At 44.6% G+C, this 12,603-nt stretch overlaps 1 protein-coding gene across 5 annotated transcripts in view; it reads right to left on the bottom strand.

The window, feature by feature from the left end:
• TBC1D22A (TBC1 domain family member 22A) overlaps positions 1-12,603 on the bottom strand; it is a 541,067-nt gene that overhangs the window by 87,427 nt on the left and 441,037 nt on the right. The gene's annotated exons all lie outside the window — the stretch shown is intronic.

The following is a 12,603-nucleotide window of genomic DNA, read 5'->3' as shown; positions in this document are numbered from 1 at the left end:
GAGTCTATTAAACAGAGTAAAAGGTAACGCTGGCCTGTGGGGAAGGACCATTATGCAAATTCAAGCAGAAGCAAGCCTTTCAAAATGCACATATTTAACTAAAGCATCCAGAGTTTTGGTCATTAGTTTCGTTTAAAAATGTTCCCCAGAAAGCATTGTTTCCACCCATTGCCATGGCACGGAGAGCTGACGATTTGGACTCAAATGAGCCAGGGAGCCAGCGCCATATTGTTGCTTTATCCACTGTGGGGCGTCGAGGATGTTACCAAAGTCCCTAAGGCCCAGGGTCCTCACCAGTTTTGGGGGTTTTGTCTCTTTTTTCTAAATCCTTTTCAGACCTAATTAATGTTCTTCTGGAATTCTGAGTTAGTGCAGAACCTTCGGGTGGAGCTGCTGTCCAGAGAGCTGCGGTGCTGAAGCTCATCGCTGCCGAAGCCCTGGCATAAATGCGCCCTCTCTGAAGTGTGTCTCTGGGATCTACCTGTACCATCCTATCTGCGCGTGGCAGAATGTCTGCTCTGCAGCCATGGAAACAGCGCTCAGAGAAGCAATTAGTGCACAGGTGTACACTTTAGATCTGCGATGTTTTGAATTTATTTATAACTGTAAAAGCAATTAGTCTACATAATGAACTAATCACTTACTGGAATTTGGAGTTCTTTTGGATCTCCAGGTAACACACATCTATCCAGCAAAATTTATTTTTATAAATGCCGATAATTAAATCAACTCCAATTTCATTGCAATTAGATGAAGTACAACTATCATGGTAGATTTGGAAATTGCCTGTCAGTGGTCTTTTGTTTTCCTCCCTCCTACCTGCTGGTTTAAAAAGCTAGGTGAGGATATACTGAGGCAAATAATATTTCTTTGGAGAACTTTCCATGGGAGCATATATTATCCTTATTTTGCAAACAAAGACCTTTTTTAGGAAGGTCAAGGCTAACTTTAAAAAATATTGAGTGCCTTTTACGTGCCTAATATATAGTATTTTATCTCACTTATTTTATCTCATTTAATTATCTCATTTAACTATCTCATTTAATTCATCTGACAACCCAAATACGTATTATCCTACATTTACAGGTGAAGAAACCTGGCCCCCTAGAGGAAAATGAAGACGAAAAGCACATAGTTACCAGTCACCAAATGGGTGTACACGCTATTTAACATCTGTAACAATCCTACGAGTGAGAATTTACCTCTTTCAGATGAGAAACCAGAAGTTCAGAGACGTAAAGTAACTGGCGCAGATTTATCTGTAATAAGTGACAGACCTGGGTTTTAGACTCGGAAGTGACTGGCCCTAAAGCCTAGAATCTTCCCGGGACACTCCGGCCAGTCCGGGCTGCCCCAGGGAGCTGGCCGCTCTGTGCGCCCACTTGGTGAACTCGGACTCCTCTTCCAAGATTCAGGCCCCATCGTCTCCTGGTTCCCCTTCCCCTTCACACAGAGAGAAACTGATGCTGCCCTGCCACTGGGCCCGGAGGCAGGTGTCGTCCTTGCCTGCCGTTCCTGCTCCCAGACCCTTCCCCCTCCCTTCTCCATTAGGGGCATCAGCTGTGAATCTCACACATCAGACTGTTCCACCCACCACTCCCCCTCTGTTGAAGCTCTCTACTCCTCCCCAGTCACTCGCCCTGACTCCTCAAAGATCTTAGCTCCTGTCTCATTGTCTACACAGCTGACACGTCACGACTCAGTCATAACCACTCCCTCAAATATGCCCTCAACTCCCTTTTGCCTCTCTTTCACTTTATCATCCTCAGTTGAGCCAAACCACACCTCTGATCATCATCTCCAACTAAATACCTACCACGCCTGCACCTTCTCAGATGAGTGTAGCTGGAGGAAAATGCATAACCGTGCTGACAGGTCTCACTTTAAATTTTTGACCCCAACCTTTAAGTGGATTCTTTATACTGCACAGGATTTTCTACCACATTCTCCCAGTTCATTCTCCCTCCTACTTTCCTGGGTGATTTTTTTCCTGCTCCTTTTTCTCCTTAGACACCCAAAATATCCTCTCCCTCTCCCTCTCATCCTATGGGCTTGCTTAGTATCTCCCTGGGAAGCCAGAGGCTCTCAGAAGAGACCTGCTGAAAGCCCTAACCATTTCCTTTAACTATGGCTGAGGGTTCCCCCTTATCTCCTGTTCCTGTGGGCGCATCTCCTTGCTCCTAGCTCTCCTGGGGTCTCCACCTGCCTGAGAGAATGCAGGCGTTCTTACCTAAAAAGACACAACCCAACAATTCTCCCCTCTCACTCATAGGTCATGGCTTTTTCTTGTTCTACTGGAAGTAGGTCATTCCCATCAGCAAACAAACAGGCCACTATTTCTCTGATTTAAAAGTTGCTCTTGACTGCACTTCACTCTGCAGCCTCTGCCCCTTTACAGTAGAACTCCTTGAAAGAGTTATATCTCGACTTGCTGTCTACACTTCCCTCCTCCGTCATCTCTGTTGAATCCTCTTCCCCAACAATATGCTCCTCTGCTCCCGTGACTCCAACATAACTACCGTCATCAAAGTCTCCACTGGCCCCCATGAGGCAAGATCTAAAGGGCAAGGTTCTCAGTCCTCATTGATTTGTCCCCTTGGCAGCATCTACGACTGTTGGTCACCCATTTGTCCCTCATTTGCTTTCTCCCCTTGGCTCCCAGGACTCCAAACCCCCTTGGCTCTCCTCCTCGTCTCTCTGAGCCCTCAGAGGTGGGATGCTCAGGTGCAGACCTTGGATCTCCCTTCTTCTCTATCTACGTTCACTACTTGGGTGACCCCGTCCAGTCCCACGGCTTCACCTTCAACCTACGTGCTCATGAGTTTAAATGTATTTGTTTAGCTTTGTATATGCAGCTGCCTACTGGCAACATCGTGACTCGGCACTTCCAACTTAAAGGTCCAAATCCTGATATCCAGTACCTTCTTTCCCTGCTCCTCTCATGGCTTCTCCTACCTCGACAGGTGGCCACTTTATTCTTCCAGTCCTTGTGCTAAACCACTTAGACACACACTTTTCCCCTTCCAGTCCTTTGGACGCCCTATAACCCCATCAACCTGTTGACGCTAACTTCAAAATAGAATGTTAAGAATCCAACCACTCCTCGCCACTTCCCTTCCTGTAACTTTGGCCTAAGCCACAGCCAACTCTTGCTGGGATTGTTTCAAAACCCTGCTAGTAGGTCCCCTTAAGTTTATTTTCATATGTATATATATATATATATATATATATATATATATATATATATATATTCTTTTTCATATTCTTTCCCATTATGGTTCATCACAAAATATTGAATATAGTTCCCTGTGCTTTACAGTAGGACCTTGTTGTTTATCCATCCAGATTCCCTCTTCTTAAGCCTACTCAGGAAGCGTTAGTATTGATGAGGAGAGCGGTAAAATGGTATTTTAAGTAATAGTTGACATTTGTATAAATTTTTTACTGTCAAGGCAACTTGACATTGATTATCCCATTAACCTGTCATAACTCTCCCTCTCCCCCTCCCCCTCCCCCTCCCCCTCCCCCTCTCTTCATTGGTTCTGTTTCTCTGGAGAAACCTGATTGACCGATGCATCAGACGAGCTGCCCCTCCGGGCTGGCCTGGTGCTCCATGCCCCCACCACGTCCTCCAGCTGCCCTTTCCAGACTATCCCCGTGAGACAAAGCTCTTGTCCGTGGGAAGAAAGTCTGTAGTCTGGGTTACAGTCCACTGGGAGGATCCCACAGCGACAGTTCCTGGGCTCCAACGTGCTATGGGCTCCTTGACATGGCTCTTCCTGCCTCTGCTGTAGCCTCTTGGGAAGGTGGGGTCAGAACGAGTGTGCATCCTGGCCACACACTGTACCCAGACCACTCCCACAGACCCTCTAGCTGTTTGCTGACCCTGCTCCTTACCCCCTGGGGAATCCATCCTTGGGTTTCTATTGCAGACCACGTCACACTTTCCAAGTAGTCACTGTCCTCCCCGTCACCATGTGTCCTGTGGCGTCTCCCTGGATGGAGAAGGGACATATCTCACCCCCTCCCCATCCTGTGGGCCAGGTCACTTTCTTTAGCCAATTGAACCTGAGCAGGGGCTCTAAGGGCGTCTCATGTTTCCATCAGCTCTGCTGCCCTTTTCCCCGTGTGCTTTAAGAATGGAAGATGCAAATTAATAGCTAATCCTTCTACCTGGTTCCCAGAAGAGAGAAGATACATGAAGCAGAACCACGGACAATCCACACCCAACATATAAAATGCAACAAATCTTTTTGTGGTAAGCTACTAGACTTGAGGGTTGTGTGTTAACCATGGCACGACTTAGCAAAAGCTGACTAAGGCCGCTTCCATTCCCCCTCCTCACAATCCGACTCCTGACCCTGCACACCCCCAGCCGCCCAATGGGTCCCAAGTGGATCCAGCCACACCCAGCAGACCTAGCTCTCTGTGCCCGCGTAGACATGAGTGACTTCTGTTCCCACTGAGACTGTCTTCAGGTCCCAAGTAAGTCCGTGAATGCAGGTGGGTAAGGACAGAGGAGCGGTGCCTTGTTGCATGCCGCAGAGTTCCTAGGACCGATGCTACTACTCCATCCTGAAGCAGAGAGTGCCTGGTGCCACAGGAGAGATGCCAGTGAGGCCCACGGGCATTTACATGCAAGACAAAGCCTCCCTCTGAGCTGCTCGCTCTTTCAACTGTCCCAGAAACTCAATCAGCCATTTAGAAGAAACTGAACGGACCTGAGTCCGGTATCCCTATTTCCAAGCCCTATCCCGCCAAAACCAATTCCCATCCTCCCAAAAAGAACAGGTTTAAAATGCTAATTTGACCCTTTCGCTCTTCCCCAAGTGCCCGCCTGCAGGGATGGATGGCCAGCAGGAGGTGGCTGCTCCTGATGAAACCGCACACGGAACTAGAAGTGAACTGGAGGGGCATCCCGCATGGACAGGTCTTAACACACAGAGTCTAGCGGAGGGCCGCGGGGACAAAGAAAGACAATGGCGTCCATAGCACATACCCACTTAAGGAAAGTTAAAGCAATATTTCTATAAAACAACATTATTTTGCAGAGATTTTGCCACGTGAAAAGACATACACCAAGTCTGTTATACTTTGTGCTTATGAGGCTTAGAGGCAGAATGGAAGGGGAGACAGAGAAAGGAGGGGGAGCACGGTAATAAGACAAAAGAAAAAAGACCCGATGATAAAATATATAAAGTGAATAACCCTTCTGATGACAACTGAACACAACCAGTAAAATACTGCTCTAAAAATCCCTTGAAATATCTTGCTGAGTGGGCAAGAAAGAAGAAATCCTCAGAAACCAAACAACATTGAAAGTGGGATTGCAGAGAAGGACCAGAACCCTGGAGACGGCTGTGAGCCCAGTGGTGTCTGCTAAGCCCTGAAGATTGTGACCTTCTGATCTGATGACTGCACAGTGCTGGGGTTCTGGGGACAAGGCTAGGCCAGCCCTTGGAGGGGTCTCATGAGAGAATCCCACGCGAAGTTGGACCTCCAAGGACTGCCCCTCCATGTAACACTGACCTGGAAAGACCTTGGGAAAAGACAATAAATTGGCTCAAATTTGGTGCTGAGTGGCTGGAAAATTAAAATCTTCCCTGATACTTTGTAACCCCAAGTCCCCACATGGTTTTGCAGCCTCAACTCGTACCAACTGTGTTAAAAAGGAAAAAAAAAAAAAACTTCAAGTGAGAAATTATTTTAAAGTTGTCCTATCCCAAGCGGGTAGCAACCCAAAGTCCCTAACAGAATCAAATACAAATTCTCTTCAGCAGAATGCACCTTCAACACAGGTCTCACATAATTCTCACAAGTAAAGTTATGAGAAAAATGAGTGTTGGTCAAAAATCGCAAAATAAACAAAGAGGAAAGTTGCATGCATGCGAGCTATCAGAAACAGATTCTGCTAGCAGGGAGCAGAATCACACCACAAAGACTTCAGCTATTGCATTTGTATAAGCTGGAATAAAACAGTATGTGAAACATGCTTCAAGAAATAACATTTTTTAAATGCATAAAGTACAAAAGACTATAAGATAGAATGGGACAGATTTGAAAAATAAGTAAAAGTTCTAGAAATTTTTTAAAAGATATAATAATTGGAAAAAAACTCAATGGACAGGTTATAGCTGATTATACACAGCTGATGAAACAATTATTGAACTAGAAGGTAAGATGTAGCACAAACACAAACTGATGTGACAGATGCAAAAGACTGGTTAAGAGGGAGACAGAGTGGAGAGGATACATAATCAGAATTCTAAAAGGTGTTAATACAGAGTATGGGACAGAGGTAATACATATTACATGTTGGGTAAGAATTTTCAGAAACAGAAGAAAGGCACCAATCCTCAGATTCAGGCAATCTAGCAAAACACAACAATAATAGAGTTTTTAAAAAGAAATCCACACTCAGATACATCATAGTAAATGACAAAACAAGCAAGGAGAATATCAAAGAAAAATATTTAAAGAAGTAAGAAAGAAAACAAATACTACCTACAAAGCACCAACAATGAGACTAAGGGTTGATTTCTCAACAGCAACAGAGGATGCCAAAAAAAGTGCAATCATATCTTCAGTGCATTTCAGAGAACATAAAAGATTTGAATGCTCAGAAAAACTATAATTTAACAGTGAAGGCAAAATAAGACATTTTCAGATGTAAAATAACTTAAAGATAATTTGCCACCAACTACCTTTATGTAAAACCATCAGTGTCATGTAAAACCATGTCCAGAAGAAATTGGGAAAACCCAGAGGGAATGGTGGGTAAAGAGACTAATAAATATGCAAATAGATCTACACAAACCTAAACTGTATAAAGTCTAAACAACTACAAAAGCACCACCAACAGCATCAGTACGACCCAATTGGAGGGGTGGGGATGCTTAAAAATATATACAATTTAAAAATTGTTAAAATTCACAAAATAACACCTAAGTAGAGAAGGGAATAATTCTGGTAGTTAAAGTATTCTGAGACCCTTGTGTTGCTGGGGAAGAGGGCAAATATATTGCTTATTTTTTACTTTGTTAGGTATAAAAGTAAAGGTTTCTCGGTGAACAACTGAAATAAAATAAAGTGCAAAAACCTCCAAAATAACATCAGGGAAAAGTGGAATGAATAAAACAAACTCCATCAATATATACAAAGAAACAGTAAGAAGGGAAACAAAAAAAGGAGGAGAAATAGACAAAGATGATAGAAATGAATCAAGATTTACGACCAATTACAATAAACGTAAATAGCTCAGATTCATCAGTTAAAAGATAAAGATGGTTAAAATGAATTTTTAAAAGATTATGGATCTATATGCTACATGCTGTTCACAAAAAATGTTGCAAAACTTCAGAATGCAGGAAGGATGAAAGAGAGGGATGGAAAATATATATATCAGCCAAATATTAATCAAAAGAAAACTGGAATATAGGATATATGTTAATATGTTTATATATTTACATATTTATTCATACATATATTTATATTTAAACTTATATAGTAGTCAAACAATGTATTTAAGGCAAATGCATAGAGATAAAGAAAGTCACTATAAAATGATAAAAAGTCAATTTACCAAGATATATAAAAATTCCAAATAAGAACATAGCTTCAAAATAACATAGCTAATAACATACGCAATGACATAGCTTTAAAATATGTGAAACTAAAATTGACAGAGCTATATTCAATCATAGAAGGAAATTCTATTCTCTTTTGCAGCTATTAATAGATGGAACAGGTAAAAATCAGTAAATATACTAAATATTTGGGTAGCACAATTAATAAACTTGATCAAATGTATAAATAAAAACAACTGCAGAATAAATGTTATTTCTAAGCACACATGGAACATTTATAAAAATTAGAATGAAGTAGACCATAAAGCAGTCTTACATCTCAAGGTTTAAAAATATAAAAACCAATTTTTCAGACAAAAACTTAATTAAATTAGAAATAGCAAAAATATCAGAAATACCACAAACATTTGAAAATATCTACTAAAAGCACACTTTTGAATTAATTATGGATAAAACAAAAACATTATGATGGAAATTAGAATTTTTTAAATAATGCAATTTCAAAACCAGTAAAGTGCAGCTAAGTTAGGAAAACAAAAGGAAATCTATAGTCTTCACTACTTATGTTAGAAAAGAAAGGTTGGAAATTAATGAGACAAGCATCCCACATAAGAAGTCAGGAAAAAGACAACAGAATAGAAAAAAGAAAATAGAAGGAAGAAAATTAATTTATGGAAAAAGTATTAAATTAATGAAGAGAAAGTAAAAAACAATAGACAAGATCAGCAAAGCTTGAAAATACTAACTAAATGACAAAACTCCAGCCAGGAAAGAAGGAGAGAGGAAAGTTATAAAGAGAGTGAGAAGGTTACATCCGAGCAAGACTGGGCTGCGGAGAAGTGGCCCTGGCAGAGGGAAGACGTGGAGAGCTGGAGTTAGGAGCACCTGCCCTGAACATTTTACCTTCCCAATGGGGCTTCCTGGGCAGCAACGTTACAAAGTGCCACCAACACTTCCTACGCCTCTCCCTCCCTTATTTTCTTCAATAACATTTCCAAAATAACTGGGAGGCACACACATATATAACACTTCTGATATACCTAGAACACTTCATTACCTAATGAACTGGCTCATTCTCTTGTGCGCGCACACACTCTCCAGTGGAATTTAGGCTCCCAAAGGGCCACAGTTACTGCCACTTTTGTTCACTGCTACATTTTCAAGACCTAGAGCAGGATTTGTCGCTTCAAAGGTGCTCAGTAAAGAATTTTGGATGAATCAGCCAATCAATATGGAAAAAGGCAAAAACTGATAGAACATGGGCAACAGACTTGACTGGGCACTTTTCTGACAGGGAAACGCAGATGTCCCATGAACAGGACAGGATGCCCACCTCTCTCTCTGGTAATCACGGAAGGAATGGTAAACGCCCCTGCCCCGCTGTGCAGACCAAGAGGTCGGCAGGGCTGTGGAGCGGCAGTAAATCTGAAGTTGGTACTGTCACCCCGAGGGATCATCGGCGACGTCTAGTCACGCTGCAGATGCGCATGCTGGCTATCCTTCCCTCCTTTCCACTCCCAAGAACCCTCTCTAGCCATCTCTGCCCTGCTGCCGGGGCTACGTCACCCAGACTCCCCGCCCGCGGGACTCAGCTGGGCTCAGCCAATAGGGGTGGCACCCGCAGGAGGCCAGGGAACGAGAGGAGAGCTCAGGATGCTGCTCTCCGACTTCTCCCCGGCCCTGGTACCACATTTCCGGCAGGGTTGCAGCCTCAACACCTTTTTCCTACAACGTGGAGCGAAAAAAATTGCAGACTGCTTAGGAATTCATACAGCACAGTTCCATTTCATACAGTTCCAAAGCATGCTGAACTAAACAAGGTACTATTTATATAGTAGAGAACCAACAGTAGAGTGATTAGCACCTAATTCAAGATAATGGTTAGACCTGCTAGAGGGAGAGAGGAAACAGGGGCAAACGTGACCAAGGGGGCTTTGACACTTGCCAGTTACCTGTGTAAGCTGGGCAGTGCATACAGAGGGGCTCCCTTTAACCTCTGTGCTTTCTACATTCCTCACATGTACCGTGTGTCTCTTGTCTATGTCTATTATTTAATAGAAACGAATTCTAAAATGATACTCAAGTTTCTTCCAGAACAAAGACTCTATTATTTAAATGGCCATCATGGTAAAATGAAAAAATATGCAGAATTATGTTTTTGCAGAACTTCCAGCTACTACAAATGACAAGCAGAAAAAAAAAAATATATATATATATATATATATATGTATGTATCTCCTGGGTCAAACCATTTTTTAATGACTCTGTTTAGTAGAGAAACATTTACCAAAAAAAAGAAAATTAATCCAATATCCTGCAAAATTTTGAACAATGTCTCATGAATGGGTATATATTTAAATACCTAGTAAAAGTACTAAATCTTCTTTTTATTTTTATTTTTTTTTAAGAAAAGAGGATCCTGGGCTTCCCTGGTGGCGCAGTGGTTGAGAATCCGCCTGCCGATGCAGGAGACACGGGTTCGTGCCCTGGTCCGGGAAGATCCCACATGCCGCGGAGCAACTAAGCCCGTGAGCCATGGCCGCTGAGCCTGCGCGTCCGGAGCCTGTGCTCCGCAACGGGAGAGGCCACAACAGTGAGAGGCCCATGTACCGCAAAAAAAAAAAAAAAAAGAAAAGAGGATCCTTATATTTCATGTCAGGAACTAGAAAGTGTGATTAACCCAAGTCTGCACCTGAGGTCAGAAAGGATAAATGGAGAAAATAAGCCAGAAGGAAAAGGGTGAGAGGGAAGGAAGGGAGGGGAAGGGGAGAGAGTATAGAAGGGGAGGGGGGAGGGGAGGAGCGGGTGGGGGGGGCTTCTGGGTCCTCCGCTGAATGAGAGAAAGTGATGGCATGTCCTAAGGGAGAAGCTAAGCGTGAGTGGGCGGACAGGCACAGGCAGGGAGTTCCAGACGTGTCAAAATCGGGAACGAGATGTGGGGAAGCTTGCGAGCACATTGCCCCCAGTGCAGGAGGTGCAGACAGTCAGTACTTAGACACGTTGAAAGAAGATCCGGGGCTGGCCGGCTGGGGATGGGGGCCGTCAATCACAGAAAAACAGGGGTGAAGAGCCTGTGCATTAGAACGTGCCTGCCCGGGTTTCGCATCTCGGCTCCTTGAATTCCTAGCGATGCATCCTCCAAGAGCCGTATTTTCTTCCAACAAACATTACTTCAAATTTAATCAAACTCTCCGTGTCTCCAGCCCCTTCTGCAAGTGGGCATATGACCGTCTACCTACCAAGTTTGCTGCGGGAATAAACGAGATCATGCACGTTCTGCACGGTGCCTGGGAGTCCGTAAACCTCTGCTGTTTCTGCAAAACTGCGATGCTGGGCGGAGAGGCTGGAGACGGGCAGTGCAGAGGCCCCGTGTGTCACTGGAAGGCATTTGGATGTTATCCTGCAACAAAGGAGGGTCCCCGGAAGAATTCTGGGTAGGTCAAACGTGACATCTAGACAGGTCCTTCTGGCTGGGGCAGGGAAGGGGTGAGGCATGCTTGCAGACCAATTAGAAGACTTCTGGCAGAGTCCAGACAAGAAAGGGAGGGAGGGCGAGACCTCCCAAATGACCCAGGGGGACCCAGCGGCACCAAGCGTAGGCTAACTCCCGGGTTTCTGACTTGGTTAAATTGCTACAGTTGCTGAAGTTCCTCTTGTCTTTCTGTTCTGGGTTCATTTACATTCCCCCCGAAAGATCTGTTGAAGTCCTAGCCCCCAGCGCCTCAGGATGTGACCTTATTTGGAAACAGAGCCATTGCAGAAGTCATTAGTTAAGATGAGGTCAGACTGGAGTAGGGTGCGCTCTTAATCCAGTGTAAATGGCGTCCTTTTAATTGTTTTACAATGGTGTATTAGTTTCTGCTTTATAACAAAGTGAATCAGCTATACGTATACATATGTTCCCATATCTCTTCCCTCTTGCGTCTCCCTCCCTCCCACCCTCCCTATCCCACCCCTCTAGGTGGACACAAAGCACTGATCTGATCTCCCTGTGCTATGCGGCTGCTTCCCACTAGCTATCTATTTTACGTTTGGTAGTGTATATATGTCCATGCTACTCTCTCCCTTTGTCCCAGCTTACCCTTCCCCCTCCCCGTGTCCTCAAGTCCATTCTCTTTGTCTGCATCTTTATTCCTGTCCTGTCCCTAAGTTCTTCAGAACTTTTTTTTTTTTCTTTTTTAGATTCCATATATATGTGTTAGCATACAGTATTTGTAAGCACCTGGTTTGCGGTGCTTTGTTATGGCAACTCCAGGAAATGAAAGCACCCTCCCTGCCCCAACTCAGATGCTACTTCTTCTGAAAAGGCTTTCTGGTCTCTTCACAGAATTCAAGTTTTGCCCCAACTGTAGCCTTTTCCAAGATGGATTTTTTTTTTTTTTTTTTTTTTTTTCCGGTACGCGGGCCTCTCACTGTTGTGGCCTCTCCCGTTGCGGAGCACAGGCTCCGGACGCGCAGGCTCAGCGGCCACGGCTCACGGGCCCAGCCGCTCCGCGGCACGTGGGATCCTCCCGGACCGGGGCACGAACCCGCGTCCCCTGCATCGGCAGGCGGACTCTCAACTGCTGCGCCACCAGGGAAACCCGCCAAGATGGATTTTAACCATGCTCTTTATTTCTTATTCTTCCACTAGACAGTGAACCCCACGAAGGGTAGGCGTGAGGCTCTGAACATCTCTGAAACCCCCAATCTCAGCACAAGGGCTGAGCCAGTGAGCGACCCATCTGGGTCAGCCTGGCCCTATGAGGGCAGCCCCTGGCACTGCCCACAGGGCCCTGTGCCTCCTGCATCTCCAGGTTCACCCCAGCCCTCCTTTCTGGCTAATGCTCTGTCATCCCGCCTTAAACAGAAGGGACCCTCGGGCATCACTCTGGAATTCACCAGGAGCTTGGGGTTCCAACACGAGAAACTCATCGACTGGCGCCCTGCTTGCCCTGCTGACTGATTTTCCCAGCTTCCCTGAAAACCGAAGCTGCGAGTCCACATCCTCCACTGAGGACACGCTGCGCTCAAACCT

The sequence above is a fragment of the Kogia breviceps genome, chromosome 12, assembly GCF_026419965.1.
Source record: "Kogia breviceps isolate mKogBre1 chromosome 12, mKogBre1 haplotype 1, whole genome shotgun sequence".
Taxonomy (NCBI): Eukaryota; Metazoa; Chordata; class Mammalia; order Artiodactyla; family Physeteridae; genus Kogia; species Kogia breviceps.
The sequence above is the reverse complement of the archived record's forward strand: the minus strand, read 5'-3'. Positions and strand labels throughout refer to the sequence as shown.